We start from the raw sequence: 27,115 nt of genomic DNA on the forward strand, positions 1-27,115 counted from the left end.
AGGCAGCTTATTGCCACTGTTGGGCTGCTGTCGAGACACTGACACCACCCCTGTCTCCAACATGGAAGGCCTGCCTGAAACACAGCAGCTTGAAGGCTGCTGCTGCTTCACACAGGTAATATGGAATATTTAATCTTTGCTTTGTTTATACATTTTTATTCAGGTTGGATCTTTATTTGTATAAGTATGAATGCTGAATGATTGTAGAATTTAATTACTTCCCTTCCCCACACACCCCGCCCCCCCTCATTCCCTACGCCTAATTTGTAACCTACGCCTGATTTGTGAAGTGTAGGCAAGATTTTTTTGAGCATACAAAAATCTTCACTTACTCCATTCTAAGTTAGTTTGGAGTAAGTTTTCACTGCCTAAACTTTGAAAACAGGTGCCGGATAGCTTTTGCTGATGATTCTAGATATTTGCTGTTCTTCCTTCAGCTGCACACTCTCTGCACACCACAATCTCTTTTCCTCTCAGTGAAATGGTTGAATTGCTGTACCTTTCTTTCTCCATGCCCTTTAATAGGGCAATGAAAATATGGGGGTAGATTTTATACATTACCACTGGGCAGTGATCTGGCAGTGTGATTTGCCAGTTCTTTATAAAACAGATCTGATTTCCATTCCATCAAAATTAATGGAATGAAAAGAAGGCAGATTCTGTAAGGAAGAGCGACCTGCTACGCCAAACTACCTCCACAATGGTGAAGATGAAAATCTATCCCATTGTTGCTTTCAGTCTTTTACTACCAGTGCACAGTTTCTTCAGGTCATTCACAAGTCTGGCCAACAACCATCATCTCTTAACATTTGGTCCTTCTCTGTCGATGGATACTCCTGGTGTCAATCTCTCCTAGAACCCACAAGTTCTCCATTGTTGCTTCAAGAAACTGAATTTCTTCCTTATGCTAAACAATTATTTTCCCTTTCAAATACTTTAAACTCTATATAAAAGCTAAAGTATGTCCAAAATATGACCACCATTCCAATATGTAGGAAGGCTCTTCTAACACCCAAAATGACTTACAAAAAGATCATCTGAGAAATGATTCCCCTCTTGCTCCCAGCCTCCCATTATCGTCAGTGCTCCTCTAAACTTTTATCACTTTTTCCTCCCCCCACTAAGCAGCAAATACACCATCTTACATCTTCATCAAGTTGAAATGAAGGCTGATTGAACAATCTCTGCTCCAATTCATTCTTCCTCGGGATCTCAGAACTGTGGATCTCCTTACTTCCCTCAGCATTTCTGTACTACTGTAATATTTTAAACCCCAGCTTGAAATCACCCAATTACAATTTTCCACTTTACCTTATTTTCCCTTTTACTCTTTTCAGTTTTGGTGGTGTCGGGACTGTGGGTCTTGGCTCTTCACTTTGGTTTTTCAGCAAGAAAAAAAATTAGGTGTTGTTCTCTATTCAACACTCAAAACCTTACATTTTCCTAATTTCAGTATGTCGTTGGTCTAGTATTTTGGTTTAATCTAAATATTTCCAAACTGATCCAATGACATTTCATTTACAACTCAAGAACAAAGTCAATGGAGAAGGTAGCAGAATTTATTTTTAAAAGTACTTATTTGTGGTGCTAAGTTAATTTTGATTGGACTCCAAGATAAATGTGAATCAAGCCTATGAAAGCGTTCAATTCCCAATCAAACTAAAGTCAAAATCCCATCAATATAATGTACAATAGTGGTGTGGTGACATTTGCAATACAAATGTGTACCCAGATCAGTCCAAAATGATCTTAGCACAAATCGGTCAGGCATGAGTTTCAGGAAATCTTTTAGACGATACTGCACTTGTGTTGTGTGTACAGAACTGAAATATTGTGGTAAATTGGTGATGTCCCTCACTGGGGTTTTTTGAAGAGGCTTTTTAAAAGGAACCCAACAATTAATTACACCATGAAGTTTTAGAAGTTTAACATGTAACTGAAAGACACCATGGCCATAATATTCCTCTTCCCCTTCCACCGCCCCCCCCCCCCCCCACCCCACCCCCATCATCATATGGAACACACCCAAATGCATTCTGTCCAGGACGAACTGAACTGGCCTGTATTTGTGTGTTCAGGTCACAACACATTCCACAGGCATAGGCCTGCCCCTTGGCAAGAACATGCACCCAAATCCATGGGCACAAATACAGCAGCTGCTGGAAACCTTGAGAGGCCGACAACAACAATAATGCTTGCCAGTTGAAGGCTCTTCCATTAGGGATCCATTGGATTCTGCAGAATAGTGGTGCCCCTTACTCTTTTGGGCCTCCTGGCCTTGTTGCCAGATCGGATCCTCCAATTGCCATGTTTGATCAGAAACACAGTAGCACAAGAGTAACCAATTTTGATAAATTTTCCAAAGTTATGTTTTATTGCTAGACAGAAAATGTCATATAGCCATATCAGATACAAGAATGAGAATTGATTCAGAGCCTTTACTTTTATAAATATGTTGAGGGAGCAGTTTCAAAGCTGGATGTACTCCAGGTCATTGTCTGAATCTGTTAAGCATTATTATGACTCCCAGTGGATTTCCAATGGCATTAGTCATGGTGAGTTGAAGGTTATGCTGTTGCGTGTGTTGGGGTGTCAGAGTATGGGGGAACCTGGATGGACTAGAGTGTGGTAGTAGTGGAAGAATGTGCAGGAAGGTTGGGTATTGGGCAGTTAAAGGTTAATGAAATTTGGGAGCATTCAAGGTGTAGTATACTTGCACAATAAAAGGATTTTGTTAAACAACTAACACAGTAATGCATCTCAAGGTATTTCAGAGTTAAGGATCAGGCTTGAGCAGGAGGAGGAGAAATATTAGGGAAGGTGGCTAAAAGCAATATTGAAGGGGCAAGTTTTAAGGAGGTTTTCAAAAAGTTGGAAAAGATGTAGCAAGGTAGATTGGGTTAGGATGAGAGTTCCAGAGTGTGAGGAAGAGATGGCTGAAGGTTGGGGAGGTCGGGGGGGGGGGGGGAAGAAAGACTGGACGGTTGGAAGGTGCAATGGATGGACATCATAAAGGGAAAAATTAGGCCGTGAAGGGTCTTAGAGAGGAGAACAATAACTTTGAAGTCAATGTACTGATGAATGGACATCCAATGGAGTGGAGCACGGACAGAGGGTATGTAAAAACTAGGTGTCAGCATTGGCTCAGTGGTAGCGCGTTAGGCTTTAAGTCAGGACTTGCATACATGATCTAGGATGACATTTCTGTGTAGTTCTGAGGGAACACTGTATTGTCAGAGGTGCTATCTTTCGAAGGAAACAATAAACGGAGGCCCTTTCTGCCTGCTTGGGTGGATGCAAAAGATGCCATGGCTTCTTTTTGTAGAAGAGCAGCAGAGTTCTTCCAGTATCCTGGTTAACATTGTCATCAACCAACACCACAAAAAACAGATTAACTGATCACTTGTGCACGCAAATTAGCTGCATGTTTGCCTGCAAAATAAGTGACCACAGTTAATGTTACTTTTGAAGTGTAAAATGCTTTTAGAACCTCAGGATGAGAAATACGCTATATGAATGCAGGATTTTTCCCACTGTAAATATTAAATATGTTTCATACCAGTTAAAATTTAAAAAAAAAGAGTCAGCATGGTTTTAGGAAAGGGAAATCATGTTTGACAAATTTGCTGGAGTTCTTTGAGAATGTAACAAGCAGGGTATGTGGGAACCAGTGGATGTGGTGTATTTGGATTTCCAGAAAGCATTTGATAAGGTGCCACATAAAAGGTTACTGCACAAGATAAAAGTTCACAGGGTTGGAGGTAATATATTAACATGGATAGAGGATTGACTCACTAACAGAAAACAGAGAGTCGGCGTAAATGGGTCATTTTCCGGTTGGCAAACAGTAACTAGTGGGGTGCCACAGGGATCGGTGCTGGGGCGTCAACTATTTACAGGCTATATTAATGACTTGGATGAAGGGACAGAGTGTAATGTAACCAAGTTTGCTGATGATACAAAGATGGGTGGGAAAGCAAATTGTGAGGACACAAAAAATCTGCAAAGGGATATAAAAGGCTAAGTGAGTGGGCAAAGATTTGGCAGATGGAGTATAATGTGGGAAAATGTGAGGTTATCCAATTTGGCAGTAAACATAGAAAAGCAAATTCTAATTTAAATGGAGAAAAATTGCAAAGTGCTGCAGTACAGAGGGACCTAGGGGTCCTTGTGCATGAAACACAAATATTTAGTATGCAGGTACAGCAAGTAATCAAGAAGGTAAATGGAATGTTGGCCTTTTTTGCAAAGGGGAAATAGTATAAAAGCTTAGAAGTCCTGCTGCAACTAACTGTACAGGGTATTGGTAAGGCTACACCTAGAGTACTGTGCACAGTTTTGGTCTCCGTATTTAAGGAAGGATATACTTGCATTGGAGGCTGTTAAGAGAAGGTTCACTAGGTTGATTCCGGAGATGAGGGAATTGACTTATGAGGATAGGTTGAGCCTATACACATTGGAGTTCAGAAGAATGAGAGGTGATCTTATTGAAACATATAAAGATAATGAAGGGTTTCAACAAGGTGGATGCAGAGAGGATATTTCCATTCATTGGGGAAACTAAAACTAGGGCACATAGTCTCAGAATATGGGGCTGCCCATGTAAAATTGAGATGTGGAGGAATTTCTTCTCTCAGGAGGGTTGTAAATCTATGGAATTCTCTGCCCTAGAGAGCTGTGGAGGCTGGGTCATTGAATATATTTAAGGTGGAGATAGACAGATTTTTGAGTGATAAGGGAATAAAGCATTATGGGGAGCAGGCTTGGAAGTGGAGCTGAGTCCATGGTCAGATCAGCCATGATCTTATTAAATGGCGGAGCAGGCTCGAGGGGCCAAATGGCATACTCCTGCTCCTATTTCTTATGTTCTTATGCAAAATGAATGCAATTATCTTCTGGCATCAGTATTTCAGTCTATTTGAGTTTAGAGCAGTTGAGCAGCTCAGAGAGAGGTAGTAAAAATGCTCAGCTGCTTCAAAAATATAAATTGCAGGCATAAAAGAAAAGTTTCTTTGCTCAATGAAAATGTTTTGGGGGATTGATAATGGATGCTATCCACCTCAAGCTCCTGTTAGTGAAGCATTGAGAGTTGCTGCAAGGATGGGGCAGGGTGGGTGGAGGGGTGGAAGGATTGCCCATAACCAAACTGGCAGCGAGGGACAATAATCTGGTGTCCTCGTACAGTACCAACAACAAAGGCACTGAACGGCAGACACAGAAAACAATCATGGGAAGGTCCAGGTCAAAGCTCCAAAAACCAAGCAATGTGCAAAGCTGAGGCACCCCCTCCCTCATGTGGGCTGAAGTAGGGTGGGGGGGGGGGCGGGGTGACAGGAGAGTGAAAGTGCATATTTGGACACATTTTTAAATACTGTAAGTATAGTGATTAGTTTTGAAAATTGTTCAACTTGAGGTATTTATATTAAAAAGGAATCAACATGGTCACTACAAGCACTTGTAAAAACTGCTTTTCAGAAGAATACTTAAAAGGCAGTCTGTTCAAATGTTTTTTGATTGCCTCAAATTTTGAAAGAGCCAAACTTCACACCCTACAAATACATAAATAATTTGGTTTACAGCTGTGCATCGGTCAGTAAGATCATGCCCCTGCCAAGAATGGCCAGCACCGTCTCCTCCAAGGAGGTGAGGTGAAACCAGGAATGGAGGTGTGCCTTGTGTTTGGTACAGACTATTAGGAGGTGAGGTGAAACTAGGAATGGAGGTGTGCTTTGTGTTTGGTACAGACTATTGGGAGGAGAGTGCCACAATCCTGGTGAAAAATGGCAGCCACCACTGTAACGCCCTTCTCTGGCGCGAGACTCAGCAGCTGCCAATTTGGTGAGGGCCATAGCGCTTCATTGGCCCTGGAGATGCAACTATGGAGAGCGTATCAGTCAGCATGCAACGCCATCTTAACATCACGTTCTGCAAATTTGGACCTTAGTGCTGAGTTTAGCGCTGAACTTGAACCTCGCTCTGAAAAGTGTGCATGCAGAAGACTGACAGAGACACCGTCAGTACTTCTAAAAAGGGAACACATTGTTCAAGTAAGTTTGCATTAAAGCTTCTGGATGAGATTTTTTTACTTTTATTGAAATAATGGCTTCGTACAATACGTGTTAAAAGTTTTTTTTTTTAAAAAGCGTGCAGGGAATGCTGCTGGATGCTTGCAAGGCCTCAGATGACAAATGAAGGCCTCCGAGAAGACAGAAAAAGCTGGAAATGCTCAGCAGGTCAGAGATACGGAGTTCACGTCTCAGGTCAAGATGCTGTCTGACCTGCTGAGTATTTCTTGCATTTTATGCTTTTATTTTAGATTTATAGCATCTGCTCACAGAGGGAAGAGGAAGATGCAGAAGAAGAGAAAGCAACCCAGACAGCCCCTTTCTGGCCAGGATATTCAGGACAGAATCACTCACCTGTGGTACCAGTGACCACAACTTCAATTCCCCTTTCAACATTTGTCCCACACTTTAACTTCTCTCTATTACTGACCATCACAGCGTCCTCTTGGCCACAATGCTGAAATAAAGGCCACCACAAAGCAAACTTTCCAACCCAACTTTAAACATCTATCCATCCTATATGACATCAAGAAATCAACTCATCACACTTACCCATCCCTTAGTGACTGTCTTGTGTGTGCCTTTGCCTATCCTATTGAAGTCATGCAGTGCTACCCCAGTGGCTGCAGCATGGCTTGCAGAAGGCTGCTGACTTTCAGTGGGGGGACACTGCAAATGGCCGTGCTAGTCGACCTCGAGGAGCTGTTGGCTGGGAGCGTGAAATTGAATGATGGTGTTTTTTCTTTTTCACTCTCCTCTGTCAATAAGTGGCTGGGCAGGCTGCATTTCTTCAGTGTGTGAAATGAGGAAGGCACAAGGATGAAGTTGTGGTAAGGGGAGGGCCGGAAAGCAAGAGGTGTATGCGAGAAGGATGATAACATACGTGGATTTCAGCATCTTATATCCTTTCAGTCCTGCTGCTGGCCAAGAGCTCAGCCATGCCCCTGCCAAGAATGGCCAGCACCGTCTCCTCCAAGGAGGGGAGGCGAAACTAGGAATGGAGGTGTGCCTTGTGTTTGGTACAGACTATTGGGAGGAGAGTGATTGGGCAGGGGAATCATGCATTGAGAAGTGTATGAGGCTAGTGGTGCAGTTGGTAGTAGATGGTTTTTGAAGATGCATTCACTGACGTTGACCACTGGTCTGAGGTCATGTTATGGCACTGGAGCCAGGTTACAGGAACAACACTACTGGCAGTGATGGCCTCGGTAATCTGTTCCCACATCCTTCTTGCTGGGGGGCTTCCTGGCCCATGTTGGTAAAGGACCTCTCTTGCAGTGTTATCACCCTCCACAAAGCTGGAGTGCTGCCTGAGAGACCCTGGATATCCCTTCCCTAGCTTGCTGAGCCATTTACTTTAAACACTTTTTTTTAGGTGCAGAAGGCAATTCAGCACCAATTTGGGAATTATTTTACATTTTTTTCATAAACTTGTTGAACTCCAAGGGCTAAAAATTGCCTATTTTTACATGACTTTTTTCATTTCAGAAGGCAGTTCCCCTTTAAGGGGCCGCACTGCTTTCTGAACAGTCTTGCTTTAAGAACAGGCTGTTCTTGCTGCAATGACACTACGGCCACGCTACATTGGGCCTCCTCCCGGAACTAACGCCACTAAAACGACCTTGCAAAGCAAGTTTATCGCTGCGATAATACTAATTAGCCACCAACGCCAATTTACCAGTCCTGCCAGAGCCATCAATTTCGGCGGTCGTTAACACTGTCCTAAGGTGGCACCGGCAGGTTTTTAGCGATGTCGAATTCCAGGCTTTTATAGAGCGAATGCCAGATAGCCCAACTTGACCAAGTGGAGTATTGCTACAAGACAAAATATTCCCACGTTTTTTTTTTAAAAAGATACATGTAACAGGTGGATTACCCATGAAAGTTGGCAACTGAGAGTTATGGAAAGTTGTGTTGCGAGTGCATAAATATTCCACCAAATTTGCAAAAAAAATCCTTTAATTTCCTCTCCCTTCACTTAACTTAACTTCTAATAGCCAGGGTGATACTTCACATAGATTTTGAGAACGCAAAAATATATTAGATCCCTAAAGCATGCATAGTGTTCATTTGGAAAGGCATTGAACCACAATATTCTCCACTCAAAAAAGTTATGTTTGTAAATAAATTCTGATTTCCCCAGGAGGTAGCCACTAACGTCTTTCAATTTTAATGTCCACTTAACGTCTATCAATGTCAACTTTTCAAATCAGCTATACTTAATAAACTTTACAATGGAGTTTCTCGGACAAGTGCCCACTCATCGATCCGGTGAACCTAACTTCTCAGTTAAACCATACACAATGTCAATAATTGCAATATTTTTGGAAAGGGGGCGGGGAAGTTCTTTAATTAGCTTCAGTGTAAGACACCAAGAGGTTTCTGAAGGAAAGTTCTCATCAAGAATTGCAATTGTCTTTCTCTTACAACTTACTCCTGTTTTCCGATGACTGAGAATGTCAACAAACACCCACGCTCGTTAATAATTCATCTTTTGGGAATAAAAAAAATGAGCAAGCTTAAAATCAATACAATGAATGCATTCGCCCACTAAAATTGCGTTAGTTTGCTTTCAGCAGGTTTTGCGAAAACTTTATAAAAAGTTACCCTTTCTTGACAAGAATGGTTTCGGCCCACTTTGGATCATACAAGTGTCTGGCTGGTGAGGAACTCAGCTGGAGAAATAACACGGCGTTACATATTTCTTTAAATGCATTGCTTGTGTGGAAGGGGGACGGTCACGTTTATGAGAAACCCTGAGAGCGACAGGACTCCCTTTTAAAAACACAAGCTCGCGATGGAGATGAAATTTTTAAAAATCGCATTCCGTGCAACACTTTCCATAATAAAACCAACGAAGGAGTGTGGGGGGGGATCGCAACCTTGGAAGGCTTTATCACTGAACTTTTTCCCTTGAGTTTCAGTTTAAAAAAAACTTAAAGACAAAACTTACCACAAGTGAAAGCGGCGCAATTCGGAGAGAGAGAGAGCGACGTGCTACAAGATGAAATAATTCTTCAGTCCACTTTTAATTTAATTTTGCAAGTGCACATTGTTTTTTAAAAAAAGACTGATTGTGTACGAGTGGGAGGAACCACAATTTCTATTCAACAACAAGCCCCAGTATAAATAAAGAGACCGGAGATCACTCCGCCCGCTCGCGCTGTCCGGGCTCCAGCTGCACGCGCTCCCACTTCACTCAAATGTTTTTGCTTCTGCACCCCCCCCCCCCCTCAAACACAATCACCTCGCACCTGCTTGTGCCTGACACATTTCCTCACATGGCAGAATCTCGTGCGTGCAAAAGGGGGCTGCACTTTCAATCACTGGTTGGGTTGGGTTGCATTTTTTTCTTTTCAAAAAAATTCATTTGCAGCACTCGAGTTGCAGCGGACTACAAAGTGAAAGGTTTCGGCGGATTTGGCATGTTATTTTTTTTGGGTTCTTGCGGTGCAGCGTCCAGGTGACGTCACATCCACCTGCTATGTAAACAAAAGACTTCAGTGTCTTTATTTTGTGATATCTCCCCCGCCCCCCTGGCTCTCCTCGAACCCGGGCTTCCATCCGCCGCCACACGTTGGGCTTGTGTGCAAAGCGAGAGAGAATGAGAGCGCGCGAATGGGTCTCGGCTCCATCTACCCGGGACACCGGTACGGGGATACCTTTTGTGCATTCGCACCAACACTGTTACAAATGCAAAGTGTTCGGGCGTCCCGCCGACGCAGTTATTTAAACAATTAACGCTCAAAGCTACACTTGAAAGCTTTTATTATGAAATAAAATCTTCCGAATGTAAAAGAGGCGATTGGACACCACACGTTTCTCTTCTTTCACCCTAACCACCCCCTCCCCCCACCCACCTTTCCAAAAGACAGCATTAAGATGAAGATTATGTCTTCTTGTCCCCAAATTGTCAATTATCTGCGTCTCCCTTTCCATTTCGCTTTCAAAGCAAAAGGGCCCGTGTGATAAATAAGACGAAAAGTAACGGGTTTCCAGACCGCAGCACACGAGGGTAGGCGCGAGAGAGGTAAAGCGGAAAAGCTTTGTGTGTTTTTGTAACTGTTCGCCAATGAAGTCTGGACGGGTTCGCAAGGTGAAAGTTCAGTGCAAGGACACAGTTTACAGAGTATTTGGGCTGGTACACGGCATTGGGTACTCTGCACTGAAGAATGTTCCTCAGCATAATATACAAGTGCAATTATTCTAAACTCCATTCTGAGCTCCTGACTACAAGGAGATGTTGGACTTGTCAGGCGGTTACCTCCAAGTTAAACTCCTCCTCCAGTGACGCGTGGCTGCCAGATTTTTTTTAATCACTTCGCTGAACGACAAAAAAAGTGGATATTTCATTTTTACATTCCATTGTTCGCTGATTTACGGTGAAATTCATATAAGTCGCCTTTAGTTAAGTCGTAACGCCTTTTAAGATCAACTTTGTTACCTACCCTTGTCTATTGTTTGTATGGCAATTTCAGCCTTTTGACGAGATTGCTTTTCTGTGAGGAGAATTATTCCTTTTGGAAACTGAGTCAACCCTTTCAGAGAATAACTTCGGTTTATAAAAATTATAGCGGCGCATTTACGTTTTTTTCTTGATTAATGTCACGCTGGTACAAAAATAGGTTTTAATTATTGCTTTAAAATAATTCGCAGAATATCCAATACCAGAGAAGCTAGTTTTTTTTTATCGGCAGTGACGCATTATAGTGTTGTTTTAATCTTAGATATTAATGTATAGTTTACAATAATATTCTCTGGTGAGTTATCTGAGCATATTTCTTAAAGTTGAGCTAGCATTAATTACACCGTCATTCCGGCGCAGTACCCCGGTCGTATTTAGTACTATGTACTTTAAACACACCGTACGATTCACACACATTTCAGATATGAAAATTGAGAAACGGGTTACGTTGTTTTACTGAAAGTAAAATTGGGCAGAAAACGGCACCACTTCCAAAGTCCAGGTGAAATGTCATTAAACTAATGCACAAGTGATTTTCATTTTGTTGATATACTATCATTCAAACCTGTTATTTGAAATAAACAGCAGTTCAACCAGAGAGAAGCACCGAATCAAAAACTAAAGGAGATTTCTGATCTGCAGTGTCTTATTTCAGTGGTACTTAGTGGTTTGCGCAAGTTAGAAGAGAACAGAGGCTGCTCTTTGGGAATTTCTTATCCCATACTAAACGGGCCATCAAACGTAATGCTGCGCTATTTGCCCCCTTACACCGCAGCGCATTTTTCAATGCAAAATCCAATCTATATTCCCTACAAATCTGTGCGTCCCGTTACAGACCTTCCCGAAAACGTGTAACCAGCACACGGGCATGCTGGGCTCGAGAAGGGATCAGCTTCCTGACATATTTTCATTGAACAGTAAGATAGCATGCTAACTGAATCGCTGATCATTTTACATGAATTTGCAAATGTTCTCCAACTTGTTTTAATGCAAGTTAGTAATATGACAAATATTGCGCGGTTCGCTGTAGCAATCGTATTCAACCGGCCTTGTTTGACATACTTTGCAAACCATTGTATTGGCTGATTTAAACACAATTGCATGAATAAAGTTGCGTTTTGAAATACATTACCTAAATCCGGCGACAGCTGAAGGTTTAGCAATGACTATTCCCCCCTGAAGTTGTGTTTCAAATCGGTAACTGATTAAACTCAGCGGGTTTGCTACTCCATCTAACGACGCAACTTCAGAAAACCCGCAGAGTACCGCAGTTAGGAGAAAAGTTCTTAGTCACTGATCTGATGTGTTGTGCCTGCGATGTTCTTCATAGGTGAGATTTCAGTTACGGTTTGATCGTTTTTCTATTTAATAATAAAATCGCTACCTTATTTAAGTTACATATGTTGTAGAAATGGGACCCGCTGTCCATTCGGACGCTTTTAGTAAACATTTTAAAGTAAATGTTTGTCCGAAACCCGTATGATTTTCCTTCCAAGTGAAACAAGATGTTAATTACAGGGAAAACAATGCAGCGTGCAAATGAAACATTCAGAGTCTCACAGATATCCGAATGTATTCTCTGCAAGTTGTGAATTAAAATATATCGATAAAGACTGGGAATTGTCACTAACGCGGTGGCAGATATTCCGGAGTAGTTGGCACGTTTCGGACGAGACACACCTTTTCATTCACACAACTGTGTGCTTCATTTAAAAAGTGAAATCTCCTTTTTAATGGAATGCAGTTTAACTAATGCTGAAGCTGTTATTTAAGGGGAAGAAAAAATTGTTGTTTGAGAAGTAGAATTGCGGATGCATTCAGATTCTTAACGTGATTTGAAATGAAAGGGAAATTTTACATTACTGCCTGCACAATTTTTACAACACGCCATTTCAAAGCCACCTTTCCAAATTAAAAGCGATGTTATATGTGAGCAAATATATTGGACCAGCATATAATCAACCAGTCATTCCAATTAATATACGTTGTATTATAGCTGCACTTTTGATACTATATTTTATTCAGTGACAGCGTGAGTCCGATCCTAAGTTCTGTATAAGTGGATTATTACTATAAAATGATGCTACTGTTACACAACATACCCGAATATAACAAATACGATGGTATATCTTTAACATGCTTCTTAGTCTTTTTGTATGTCAGAGAAAGAAAGCTTGCAATTCTCGTCCGTTCTATCAAGTTAGTTCGCTCACGTTGAATATAAGAAAATGGAATTTCACTGTATTGTGGAATTCTGGTGCCATCTGCTGGTTGTAAATGAAATCGCCGTAATGCCGAAAGATTTGGAAGAAGCCCAGGGAACACCTGAAAGATAAAAAAATTTGTTTTGGAACAAATTTTTTATGCAGACGTTGTAACAAGTTTTTAGCTTTTTTTTTGTAATAATGAGTACCAAGTATAGACGATCCAACACATTTCTTTGCTGAAAGACCAAACATATGTGAAGGTAGTTGCACTGTTTTGCGAAGGAATTTGATCGGAAGAAATATTTGCACACGGTCTAAGCACTAGAAGTTTGAGTTTGGGAGATTTTCCAGTCTTTTAAAAAAAAACTAATCAAATGGAAATAGGGAATGTATTTTCTTTTAAATATCTGGCCATAGAGCGAGCAATATTGGTGCTGTTTCAACATTGAGGTATTCACAAAATCTGTTTAAAATGGGTATTTTATGAATTGAATGTGCAAAGTAAAGCGGCGTGAGCAATGCTTTGCGCAATCAAACCAAATCCGTTACACCCTGGCAGATCTTAGCAGTATCGAAAACATACCTTGTCATAATGAGTATTGTGCAAAAAAAAGTTCTTGAAGGGGATCTGAACAGTGAATTCGCCAGTGTATTTATATATGTGTGTATATAGTGCTCATGAACACAAACATGCTTTTCATCAGGGTGTGGGGGCGAGTTACCTGTAAAACTAACTTTTTGGATGTTACAACATGGACCTTTTTAACATAGAGCATTTAAGCTTCCAGACATCGAACAATATTTCACAATTTCTGTGTCGTTTAGGTTGCAAAAGTGCGATATTTAAATTACCTTTGTTAAAGAAATAAGATTGAGATTACATTTCCGCTTTTGTGGTGCAAAACATAATTCCAAATCGATATCATGATTTTTAAAAATTACAAATAAAACTATGTTTAAATTATTCTAAAAATGTTCACAAATGTTAACTTTTTTTGGTTTCCATATATATTCAAAACCTTATAATAATCAAGGCGGTTTAACAATGCATGAATGAAATGGAATTTAGTTGAGTTCTTTCGACAATAATTATAACGTTCCACAGCGGGTAACAGATATAGACAATAAGTGGAAATGAAAGAACAAAATATAATGTTTTAAGAAATTTAAAGAGTAAATAAATGGGCGTGTATGTGCGGTTTTTTTTTTGGGGGGGGGGAGTGATATACAGTATTTGTTGGTGTAAGTTTCCAAATCCGTTATTTCCCAGAACTAAAGTATCCCTCGAGCTATGGTTAACGTCTTTCTGAGACGTGTTTGTTTAGCGATGCTCTACATTACCAGTAATATTCAGCAATCGTCAGTGCTTTCTCCCTTTTTTAATAATATGTATTTAAATAAGCAGTCAACCGTTACAGTAGTTTTTGTAGTAGCCACTGGCCAAGGCTCCGAGAATCGATTGTTTCTCTCGCCAGGACACAAAGTGAGCCATATGCGAAGGGCACTCGCCGGGGGTTAGGGCTAATGTTAACTTCTTGGAAGGTGGGGAGATAGTTATTGATCAGTGCTAATTATATAGCATTCCAGGGACCTTGCATTGCAAAGTTAAGGTGAGATTCACAGTTATTAGTTGCGGCGTTGTTGGCCTTTTATAAGTGTATAACCATCACGTTACACTCGACTACTCTGGAACTTCTTGCCTCCTGCAGTCTTGTCTTCCTGCTCGAATCGTCAGGCTTTAACACACAAGCTTGGGATCAGCTAATCACCGCTTCCCGATTTGCCTAGTCTGTTCCATTCTTTCCGACCTTGGTGGGGTCCTGCACTATGGGCATCGGCTCCTCACCTTGATTTCTTAATTAAAAAAAAAACAGAAGACCATGGTTTCCTTATTACACCAATGCATGTGTTATCAGTCTATGTATTCCAACTATAAACAGCGTGACATTCAGCAGCAGCGCCACAATAGAAACCACAGCTTCTTTAAAACTGCCGATTTTAAACCTGTTAATGCAATTTTTAAATTACTATTGTGATTTATTTCTCTGATAATTACTAAAACTCATTTTAATTAATAAGTTGATGAACTTCTAGCTCGAAGACGGAAGAGGGAAAGTCATGAATAATCAACACGTTGTGTTCAGCTTTTTACAAAACAGCCATTGCAATAGAAGGTACCTCAGACATTTCAAAAGTAAGATAATGAAAATAAACATTCGTGATATTGTCACGTGTTTTCTCATAACTGAAGGTTAAGCAGAGTACAGTCTAGCTCAACAGATCACTAATTTGTTAGGAAATGCATGCATGGTTTAGGATTTTTGATTGTTTGTATAAAGTGAGAGATGTGTAATATTTGTGTCTCCGCCAATCACCCCCCCCCCCCCCCACACACACACACACACACACACACAAAACTAAAGATAAATTATAGTCCTTTATTATACAAAGGATCATTTTTGCAGGAAGCTGTTACTGGACGATAGATGATTGACACATGCTGGATTAGCAATGTTCAGTATGCTGAGCAATGAAAACACAATCTGGGAAACATTTTATGCTTAGGTCAGGATTTTACATGAATACTATCTCAGAGTTTGGTAGAACTTTTGTAGGATAAATCCCCAAGCTTGACAGCTTTTCAATCATATGATGACCGCTGTAGTATATTTGACCAGCTCTTCGCACCAACAGTAATACGGGTTCTAAATCATTGCAAAAGGAAGTCTAACATGTCAACTGGTTACCTGAATTTTAGTTACATATAGAGTAAATACTGGCATTCCACTCTTAAAACAGAAATGTAGTAGAATATTCGAATTAAGTCTAATTCATTGATGTATTGGAATTTGAGCCGCCGAGTGGGAAAAGTTATCCATGCATGTACTGTCCAATATTCCAATATGATTAGCTGTGCGATGTTAGAAACAAATAATTTTACTGTAGGATATGATCTGCGGTGTTGCGAGCAGCGGCCAATTTAAGCATGTTAAGCGGACAATTAATTCAACAAGTGGGCTTTCCAACTGGGAAACTAACCGCTGTTAGCACTGCCAACGGTACACAAATATCCCATTTCACTTAAACTCGTGTGTCTTCAAACGTCTCTGTTCGAAATCCTTATATCCTTTTATGGGACAAAGGCTTTCTGAATCTTGGCTGCAGCAAAGCACGGTTATGTTTACTTAACCTGGTTTTTAAATATGGGCATTTTATGTTCGGAAGTTTTAGAATCTTTCAGAAACTTACCTATATTTCTGGTCGGCTGTTAATTTTAAGCAATACTTTCAAATGATTTAGGCGATCTCTTGTTAATGGATGCTGAGATGAGAATCGCTTATTGTTTTGTTATTATATAGAACCCATTACCCTGACATTGGACGGAATCCTTTGTGTAAAGCGTGCAGAGACAACATTGAATCGCATTACTGTACAAATGAATGTTACATTTGCTACTTAGGATTACAAGTAGAATACACTAATTTGTGGGTTCATGCCAAAATAAGTCAAAAGCATGCGTTTTTGACCAAAGGGTTTGAAAATATTTGTAGGTTGTGATTGGAATAACAATTGTGGTGTCAAATTGTTATTAGAGTTTCTCTTAAGTATAGAATATAATTTCTATACTTATCAGGAATTGCAGAAAGCAATTTGTATTCAGTTATCAAAACGTTAACAGTATGTTCCGCTTGTGTATACCTACCTGTTAAATATATACTCTACCAAGATAGCATGTGTGCTTCAACAGTTGCTGTTTGGTACTTGTAGTAAGTCACTGAAGCACCAAGCAAAGAGACCACAAGAATAGAAGAAAAACAATAAGTATGTTCCTCTCTGGCTGTTCTCTCATAGTATTAGTAGATTGACCTAGAGCGACACAGGTAAAGGGAACAGCTCATCTGATTGCTCTCTTGGCTGGGGTATAGGAATAACCAACATGAGGAGGCATATTTAAGCATTTTGGGAATGCACATTAATGAGATCATTATTTCTATGAAATTCTGTTTTGTTAAGTGTATATTACTACAAGTTATCTTCATTTAAATATATTGTACAATCCCTTCGTAGAAAGTACCTTTCTGCAAGTGCTAATGTGTGAATTGTTCATGCCAACAGTTCAAGTTAAAACTTCATTATACTAGTTAATATCCAGTATTTGGTGAATAAACAGCATTCTGCCAAGTTCTTTAGGCTATCCTGTATTGTATAGAGGACTTAAAATAATTTTCAATGCAGTAAATTTTGAAAATATGTTTTTAATTCTATATTCTGGCAGGCATTTTGGTGCTGCAGTGGATTGGTGCCCCAATGTGCTGAGCAACAGTGGAATATAGGATTATGCTCAAATTAAGAGTATGTGCAAAACTGTGGCAGATGGAGCTCAATGTGGGAAAGTGTCAGGTCATCCACTTTGGACCCAAGAAAGATGGCTCAGGATATTTTATAATTAATTAATCGAGCAGTTAGGAACCGTGGATGAGCAGAGAGATTTAAGGGTCCAAATGCAGAAATCACTAAAAGTTTTGTGCTTGTAGTGGACAAATACAAACAACTTTGAAAGGCTAATGGAATGGACGGTATTTATGTTGCAGCTGTACAGAGCTCTGGTAAGGAGCCATCTGGAGTACTGCATTCAGTTCTGGGCACTGCATCTCAGAAAAGATATATTGGCCTAGGAGTGCAGATTCACTAGAATGATACCAGGGCTAAAAGAGTTAAATTATGAAGACAAGTTGCATAGACTGTGTTTGTATTCCCTTGAATATAAGATTAAGAGGTGATCTAATTGAGATGTTTAAGATGATTAAAGGATTTGATAGGGTAGATAGAGAGAAACTCTTTCCTCTGGTGGGAGAGTCCAGAACAAAGGGGCATAACATTAAAATTAAAACAATGCCATTCAGGGGTAATGTCAGAAAGCACTTCTACACACAAAGGGTAGTGCAAATCTGAAACTCTATCCCAAAAAGCTGTTGAGGCTAAGTCAATTGAAAATTAAAAAACAGATAGATTTTTTTAATGCAAGAGTTAGGGAAGCAAGGCTGGTAAATGGAGTTAAGATATAGATCAGCCATGATCTAATTGAATGCTGGAACATGATTGAGGGGTTGAATGGCCTACAACTGTTCATATGTTCCGAGAAGGCAGAAGGGATAAAAAAAACATCTTAATGACTGAGTTGTACCCTCAGAACTACACATGTATAGAATAAAGGAATATAGTAAATGCACAGGACCAGAAGAGATCATTGTGGTTCATCTGATCAGTACTAACATTTACAAAGTATAACAATACTTCAAGTTAGACCCTGCAGACCATGAGAGATGGCACCACAGAGCTCTTGGAAGCCAGTTGCCATCATTCTCTCCAGATAGTCCACCCAGGCCCAAAGGCTAGTGATCAAAAGATTAACTTTGAATGTATTGACTGGTCTGGTGCTTGTCAGGTGGCAACAATTATTGTTGTTCTGGGTGCCCCCATTTGCCCCAGATGGTGCTGCACTGTGTCAAATCTTTCTTTGAGATTGGCATTGAGGATGTCATAACACTCCACCTCCACCATGACCCCTGCCATCTGCCTCAAGTCTGTTAGGAGGGTCCTCACTGCCTCAATATATGAGTGTCATACTCATCCAGCATCCATCTTTAGAGAAGGACCCCAGAGATCTGAACCTTTAAGCTCTGGAGCCACGGACTGCTGTCTCACCACCACCTTCTCATGAGCAACAAGGGATGGGCAATAAATGCTGGTCTTGCTAGCGACGCCCATATCCCAAGAATGAAAAATACAAAATAAAAATATGTGCAGAGTCTCCACACCCCACTGTCAGATCCGACTTTCACATCTGTCCCTTCCAGCACCTCATATGTTGTGACTCACCCAGTGAAAACCTCACATTGGAAATATCTACATACCCCTAGATATATTTCTCTGGACTGGTGAGTGAGAGAAAGGGTGAATGATGGTGCCGGTGAGGATGTGACTCATTGGAATGAGCTGAAAGGCTATTTGCTTCTTTTGTCCTCCTCTTCCTCAGTGGGATCTACTTGGGGATAACTAAGAGAAAAATAGAGATGTTGTAATGTTACGCTGTTGCTATGACATTTCCTCTAGCTTTTGAAAGTGCTTGATCGTGTTTCTTGCTAAGTATTTATCCTCCCAGACCATTATACAGGCAAGTGGCAAATGGTCCAGACAAACCTGCAACTGTCACTATCCCTCCTTCATCTCTTTCTCAAACAGCTTCAGCCACATGGCTCTCCAGGATTTCCAAGGCCCATTTCTCAACTAGAAGAGTCAGCAGTCTTTTGTTGGGAGATCAACAGCAGTGGCCCGAAGTTCTCAGCAGTTATGGGCCACCTTCTCCAATTAGAATGAGAAGAAATGAGTATCGCAGTGAAGGCTGGATAGTGATGTTAACAGTTTGACACAGGATAGGCAAATCAAAAGGTCAGCTGTAGTGAGTTAGAGTCATATTCATGCATGGCACATTGTGAAAGGCAACATTATAGGTAGCAATTTTGGCCAGGGTCAAAATCTTGGAACTTCCTCCCTAACAGCACTATGGGAGTACCTTCAGCACATGGACTGCAGCAGTTCAAGGCGGCTCACCACCACCTTCTCAAGGACAACTAGGATTGGGCAGTAAATGCTAGCCTTGCCAGTAACGGCCATATCCCAAGAATAAATTTTTAAAAAGAGCAGGTGAAACAGCATAGGAGAAGATACTGTTCTAGAACACGGATATGTCCTTACTTTACAGTATAAATGCACATGAGGTCCATATTTGAGAGAAGGTCACTCTGTGACCAGTTATCTTTATTACCAAGACCTCAAGTGATGAAGGTGGGTGGAGCTTCCCCTTTTATACCTGAAAGTCCAGGTTAGGAGTGCCTCCCAAAAGTTCGCCCCTTGTGGTCAATGTTCTCAAGATGTACAACTTAGGTCAGTTTATGGGTTACAATGATAGTTGAATACATGACAAACACCATGAGGGTAATGAATAAAAAGGAGTGGCACACATATAAAAAGTGGTTCCAAGAGAGGGCTATAGGGAACTGGTAGCTTGTGTTGCCCAATATAGGGAGATCGTTAAAATTCTTCCACATTATAGAAGAATCATCTAGGGTAACACCTCCTTTCAGAGTGCATACCACATTTTTTAGCAGGTTTCTTATCCCTAGCTCCAAACAACCCATCCCTTCACTTGTGTATTTCCACTAGGAGGACATCTATTAGCAGACTCCTTTATGTTTGCTGATATTCTCTTGCACATTCTGTTATCCTTGTCACCCAGGGTGCCAGCTTCCTCCAGTTAGCAACATCAGCTTCTATATCCTGTAGTTTCACAGGTCTCTGCATCTCCGACCTCTATTTTCTGTGCCCCTGTGCCAGCTTTGGGGGCCTGGCTTTTGCCCCTTTCCTATCCTGTCTCCCAGCGTATCCGAGATGTTGCAGACTGGCTTTGCACAGCCTGCATGCTTGTCCATATTCTAATTACCTAACCCCGCAATTAAAGGCGGGACCAGGAACAGAGCATCATTGCGGATGGAAGACTTGTCCCGCCCCACCTCACCTCTGGCAAAACAATGGGCTCATTCGAATTTTGGGGCTGTGGATTTGAGAGATATCGGGTAGAATCCAACTCCCGGGCAGGAAGCCGATGGGAGGACGGGTCCATTTTAACGGTCGAGTCTCATTAACATCCGCCGGCAGCTTTCCACTCACAACGGACATCTGAAGGCAGCTAGCTGGCTTTGGGCATACGGGAATCGGGTGGCTTGGAGGCTGCCAGAGCAGCAATCAGATAAGTTGCGGCGGGGTTAGCTTGGGGCGACAGCAGCTCTTTGTGGGGCATGGAGGAACAGACCTAAAACAAAGTTTTAAAAACTTACCTGATGGCCTCAGCCTGGCGCCTGCCAAGTTTCACAGAAGAATGGCCAATCAGTAGGCAGGTAAATAGCACCAAGTCTCCATCGAAATAACAGGACCCTGATTTGCATTTATTTGTGAAGTACTTGCCCGAGTCAGGCGGGCGCTTCACCCGCCCGAGAAAACAGCAGCAATAAAATAGACATGGGACAGGAAACTGGCGTTAAGTGTACTGCTTGGACTTTAACAGTGGAAGTTAAAATTTCCCCTATCCTACTCTAACAATGTATGGGATAAAGCGCCATAATACACATACACACCACATTAAATCATTTCAGGATAGAACTCAAGAGCCAGACATCAATCTTAGAATTCAGGTGATATTAAGTCATAAACTGTCACACCTCTGGGAGATTTTTTAAATTATTAAGACACAAACCTTTCACTGCTGAAGGTGCATATGCAAGTACAGGAGTACTGAAAGGCACGGATTATCCCGGGAAAAGAGTGCCGATAATACTGCGCTATGGAGCCATTCACACGGCGCGGTTGAATGGCCATATGGCCAGTTCACTTCTGTGTAAGTACCTGTTGCATGAACAGAATATATGTTGGTATAATAAACACAGAAAATGCTGGAAACACTCAGCAGGTCAAGCAGCATCTGTGGAGAGAAACCGAGTTAACGTTTCAGGTCGGTGATCTTTCGTCAGAATCTGGATTTATTTCAGATTTCCAGCATTTGCAGTATTTTGCTTTGGTGTATACGTTAGTATGCTGGTTTACAACACACAAAAACACTCATTCGAAAGCTAATCTAATTCAATCACACCAGTGATATTCATATGCTCCATGATCTTGCATCACTGATTGGTAGAGTAACTGATTTAGCATGGTACTGTATAACATCCCATGACAAATCCTGCTTTCTACATTTATCACACGCATACAATTTGCTGCCTGAATACTGTATTTTAAGTAAGAAATGCCAGAGGCAGCGAAAATGTCAGTTTCTGATGGGATTTGAACAACAATTGCATATCATCTACTCTTGATTTATTATCCACAAACAGCTACATCCCAACATGGGGCCTGTACAAAAAAAGTGGAGCGCACGATTCCATGCTGAACAACAGCATATTGTGTTTATTCCTTAACTCTTGTTAAGTCAATATTTTGTTGCCATGTATTTGCTCTGTTTCCCAGTTTGGACAAAGTCCCTTTTATATCTAGTTCTTATACATGCTGCTTACTTTGCTACTGTTTGCTGATAATATAGCGTCAACCCTATAATGCAAAATAAACAATAGATGTAATAAGTATGTCTTGCAATTAAAATTGTAGCAGAAGTGGTGTTGAAAATAAATATTTTAGTATAATTCCTATTGACTGAGTAGTCATGAAAATCTACCAAAAATTAATTGTAAACAACCATCTGCATGTAATTAATTTCTAAACCTAAGAGTAAAATATTGTAATCCACAATCTCGTCATTTTACAAATATATGTTTTTAGTTCTTTGGCGCCATCTTCTGGCTTGACTAATAACTTGCAGGGCAACTCTTGCAAAGCATTTCATAATTAAATAGAAATATTAGCTTTCCTGGCCCCTGTAGAGAAACAAAATAAAAGTTTTGGGGAAATGGTGTTTTTAGTTTTTGTTGTTGCATTCTGCCTGAAACGAATACTTACAACATTGTTTGATCCAGAAACCAAGTTAAAAATTACCCTTGTTACCATTCAAACAAATGCAACTCCTTATGATAGTCACTATCTAATTATCATAGAATCAGAAGTTTACAGCACAAGAGGTCATTTCGGCCCATTTTGTCCATGCCGGCCAACAAGAGGCTATCCAGCCTAATCCCACTTTCCAGCTCTAGGGTCTGTAATCCTACAGGTTATGGCACTTAAGGTGCCCATCCAAATACTTTTTAAATGTGATGAGGGTTTCTGCCTCTACCACCCTTTCAGTCAGTGAGTTCCAGACCCTGACAACCCTCTGCATGAAGAAATTTCCCCTCAAATCCACTCTAAACCTTCTACCAATTACTTAAAATTTATGCCCCCTGGTTGTTGACCTTTCTGCTAAGGGAAATAGGCCCTTTCTATCCACTATATCTAGACCCCTCATAATTTCACACACCTCAATGAGGTCTCCCTCAGTCTCCTCTGTTCCAATGAATACAGATCCATCCTATCTAATCTGTCCTCATAGCTTAGATTCTCCACTCCCAGCAACATCCTCATAAATCTCCTCTGTACCCTCTCCAGTGCAATCACGTCCTTCCTGTAATGCGGTGACCAGAACTGCACAGTACTCCAGCTGTAGCCTAACCAGTGTTTCATATAGTTCAAGCATAACACCCCTGCTCTTGTATTCTCTGCCTCAGCTAATAAAGGCAAGCATTCCGTATGCCTTCTTAACCACCTTATCAACCTGGCCTGCTATCTTCAGGGATCTGTGGACATGCACTCCAAGGTCCCTTTGTTCCTCTGCACTTCTCAGTATCCTACCATTTAATGTGTATTTCCTTTTCTTGTTAGCCCATCCAAAATGCATTACCTCACATTGGATTAAATTCCATTTGCCACTGTTCTGCCCACCTGACCAGTTGATTGATATCTTCCTTCAGTCTGCAGCTTTCTTCATTATCAACCACACAGCCAATTTTAGTATCATCTGTAAACTTCTTAATCATATCCCCTATATTCAAGTCTAGATCATTGATGTATATCACAAAAAGCAAGGGACCTATTACTGAGCCCTGCAGAACCCCACTGGAAACATCCTTCCAGTTGCAAAAACACCCATCACCCTTTGCTTCCTGCCTCCGAACCAATTTTGGATCCAACTTGCCACTTTGCCCTGGATTCCATGGGCTTTTTCTTTTGTGTTCAGTTTACCATGTGGGACCTTATCAAAAGCTTTGCTAAAATCCATATACACTACATCATATGCTTTGCCTTCATCGACCCTCCTGGTTACCTCCTTGAAAAATTCAATCAAGCTAGTCAGACACAACCTTCCCTCAACAAATCCATGCTGACTGTCCTTGATTAATCAGTGTCTTTTTAAGTGAAAATTTATCCTGTCCTTCAAGATTTATTCCAATAATTTTCCCACCCAGAGGTTAAGCTGACTTGTAATTACTCAGTCTATCCCTTTCTCCCTTCTTAAGCAAAGGTACCACATTAGCAGTCCTCCAGTACCACACCTGAAGCCAGAGAGGATTGGAAAATTATCGTCAAAGCCTCTGTTATTTCCTCTTTTGCTTCACTTAGCTATACTCGGAGTTATGCAGACTGACATCATTTGGATTAATTTATTTTCAATAATTTAACAGATGACATTAGGCCCTAGAAGTTTGATCGTGCCTGAAAACAGGCATGCACTGCACAAGCCTGTTCATATGGGTGCAGTTATTATGTGACATTGGTGCAGGTAACACATTTTAATGGATTAGGTGTGTAACTAGCTGCCGCACTGCTTATTGGCTGCGCAACTATTGGCGGAGAGGGGTATGGGAGCGGGAAATCGGGCATCTCAAAGATAGTCTGCACCTCTTAAAGGGAGGTGCACTTTGGCTGCAGAAAGGAGAGAATGCTTCTGGAGAAAAAGGGCTGTAGATCGGGCCCCAAAGTTCACCAATGCAGATTTGGAGGCCGTGGTCCAGGGAGTGGACAGGAGATCCTGTTCTTCCCAGGTGTGCAGAAAGCCTACAAGCAAAACCTCCATAGCCAGTGGGAAGAGATGGCTGAGGAGGTCAATGCATGGAGCTTAGCTCCCATGACAACGTTACAATGCCGAAAAAAGTTTAATGACCCAAGCAAAGTCGTCAAGGTAAGTATCTTACCTCACACGTCAATTATCTCTCCTCACAACTGTTCCACCTGTAGCCTCATAACTCTCAACACTCCCCTCACCTGCTTCCCTTCATTATCATACAATCACTAAACCACCCTGCACTCCATCACCTTCTCCTCCTAGTCACACAATCTGTATATCCCCACACCTCAAATGTTGTATACAGCATCTGTACTATTCAACCATGATAGGCACATTCCCAAAATAGCTCACAAGGCTGTTAAGATACTTGCTTCTTTCTTGCAGGAGAAGGTCGCACACAGCATAAAATCACCAGGAGGGTCGATGAGGGGCAGTGCGTATGATGTAGTGTATATGGATTTTAGCAAAGCTTTTGATAAGGTTCCACATAGCAGTGGTCACAAAAGTAATAGTCCATGGGATCCAGGGCAAAGTGGCAAGTTGGATCCAAAATTGGCTCAGAGGCAGGAAACAAAGAGTAATGGTTGATGGGTGTTTGTGACTGGAAGACTGTATCCAGTGAGGTTTTGCAGGGCTCAGTGCTTTTTGTGGTATATATCAATGACTTGGACTTAAAATGTTGGGAGTATGATTAAGAAGTTTGCAGGTGACACTAAAATAGGTTATGTGGTTGATGAAGAAAAAAAGCTGCGGACTGCAGGAAGATATCAATGTACTGGTCAGAACAGTGGCAAATGTATTTCAATCCGGATAAGTGTGAGGTAATGCATTTGGAGAGGTCTAACAAGGCAAGGCAATACATATTAAATGGTATGAAACTGAAGTGTAGAGGAACAAAGGGATCTTGGAGTGCAGGTCCACAGATCTCTGAAGGTCGATAAAGTGGTTAAGAAGGCATATGGAATACTTGCCTTTATTACTTGAGGCATGGAATACAAGAGCAAGGAGGTTATGCTTGAACTGTATAAAACACTGGTTAGGCCATAGCTGGAGTACTGTGTGCGATTCTGGTCACCACATTACAGGAAAGATGTGATTGTACTGGAAATTTACAAGAATGTTGCCTAGACTGGAGAATTTTGGCTATGAGGAAAGATTGGAGATGCTGGGTCTGTTTTCTTTGGAACAGAGGAGGCTAAAGGGAGACCTGATTCAGGTGTATAAAATTATGAGCGGCCTGGATAGAATGGATAGGAAGGGCCTGTTTCCCTTGGCAGAGGGGTCAACAACCAGGGAGCATAATTTAAAGTAAGTGGGGGGAGATTTGGAGGAGATGAGGGGAAATGTCTTCACCCAGAATGTAGTGGGGGTCTGGAATTCACTGCCTGAAAGGGTGGTAGAGGCTGGAACCCTCACCACATTTAAAAGATACTTGGATGTGCACTTAAAGTGCAGTAACCTACAGGGCTACAGACCAAGAGCTGGAAAGTGCGATCAGGCTGGATAGCTCTTGGTTGGCTGGTGCAGACACGATGGGCCGAAATGGCCTCCTTTCATAGAAACATAGAAAATTGGAGCAGTAGTAGGCCATTCTAGCCTTCGTGCCTGCAGCGCCATTCAAGACCATGGCTGATCCTCTGTCAACACCATATTCCCGCTTTCTCCCATACCCCTTAATGCCTTTTATGACAAATCTATATCTCCTTCTTAAATATATTCAATGACTTGGCCTCCAAAGCCTTCTGTGGTAGAGAATTATACAGGTTCACCACCGTCTGAGTGAAGAAATCTCTCCTCATCTCAGTTATAAATTTCCTACCCCATATCCTGAGACTGTGACCTTGTTCTAGACTTCCTAGCCAGGGGAAACATCCTCCCCGCATCTAGTCTGTCCAACCCAGTCAGAATTTTATATATGTTTCAATGAAATCCCCTCTCATTCTTCTAAACTCTAGTGAATACAGGTCTAATCGACCCACTCTCTCCTTATACAACAGTCCTGCCATCCCAGGAATCAGTCTGGTGAACCTTCGCTGCACTCCCTCTATGGCAAGTATATCCTTTCTTAGGTAAGGAGACCAAAACTGCATACAATACTTCAGGTGTGGTCTCACCAAGCCCCTGTATAACTATAGTAAGACATCCTTGCTCCTGTACTCAAATCCTCTTGCAACAAAGGTCAACATACCATTTTCCTTCCTAACTGCTTGCTGCACCTGCATGTTTGCTTTCAATGACTGGTGTACAAAGACACCCAGGTCCCTTTGTACATTGACATTTCCCATGCTATCACCATTTAAATAATACTTTGTCTTTTTATGTTTCTCCTACCAAAGTGGATAACTTCACATTTATCCACATTATACTGCATCTGCCATGTGTTTGCCCACTCACTCAACCTATCTAAATTGCTTTGCAGCGTCTTTGCATCCTCCTCACAACCCCACCTAGTTGTGTGTCATCAGCAAACTAGAGAGAGAGAGAGATAACTTTTAAAAAAAAATAGTGACATCTGCCACCCTCCAATCTGCAGGAACTGTTCCATAATCTATAGAATTTTGGAAGATGATGACAACCAATGCATCCACTATTTCCATGGCTACCTCTTTTAGTACTCTGGGATGCAGATTATCAGTCCCTGGGAATTTATCAGCTTTCAGTCCCATTAGTTTCTCCAGCACTATTTTCTTGCTAATAATCATCATTTCCTTTAATTCCTCTTGCTCACTAAATCATTGGTTCCCTAGCATTTCTGGAACGTTGTGTGTCCTCTTCC

General features: G+C 41.3%; 1 protein-coding gene across 9 annotated transcripts in view; it reads right to left on the reverse strand.

Moving 5' to 3' along the window:
• foxp2 (forkhead box P2) overlaps positions 1-9,195 on the reverse strand; it is a 906,820-nt gene extending 897,625 nt beyond the window's left edge. For all 9 annotated transcript variants that reach the window (XM_070900364.1, XM_070900362.1, XM_070900365.1 and 6 more), the window contains exon 1: positions 9,019-9,195. The gene's annotated coding sequence lies outside the window, so the exon portion shown is untranslated. The remainder of the gene's footprint in view (positions 1-9,018) is intronic.
• Between the last annotated feature and the right edge of the window lie 17,920 nt (positions 9,196-27,115).

The sequence above is a fragment of the Pristiophorus japonicus genome, chromosome 15 (assembly GCF_044704955.1).
Source record: "Pristiophorus japonicus isolate sPriJap1 chromosome 15, sPriJap1.hap1, whole genome shotgun sequence".
Classification (NCBI taxonomy): domain Eukaryota; kingdom Metazoa; phylum Chordata; class Chondrichthyes; family Pristiophoridae; genus Pristiophorus; species Pristiophorus japonicus.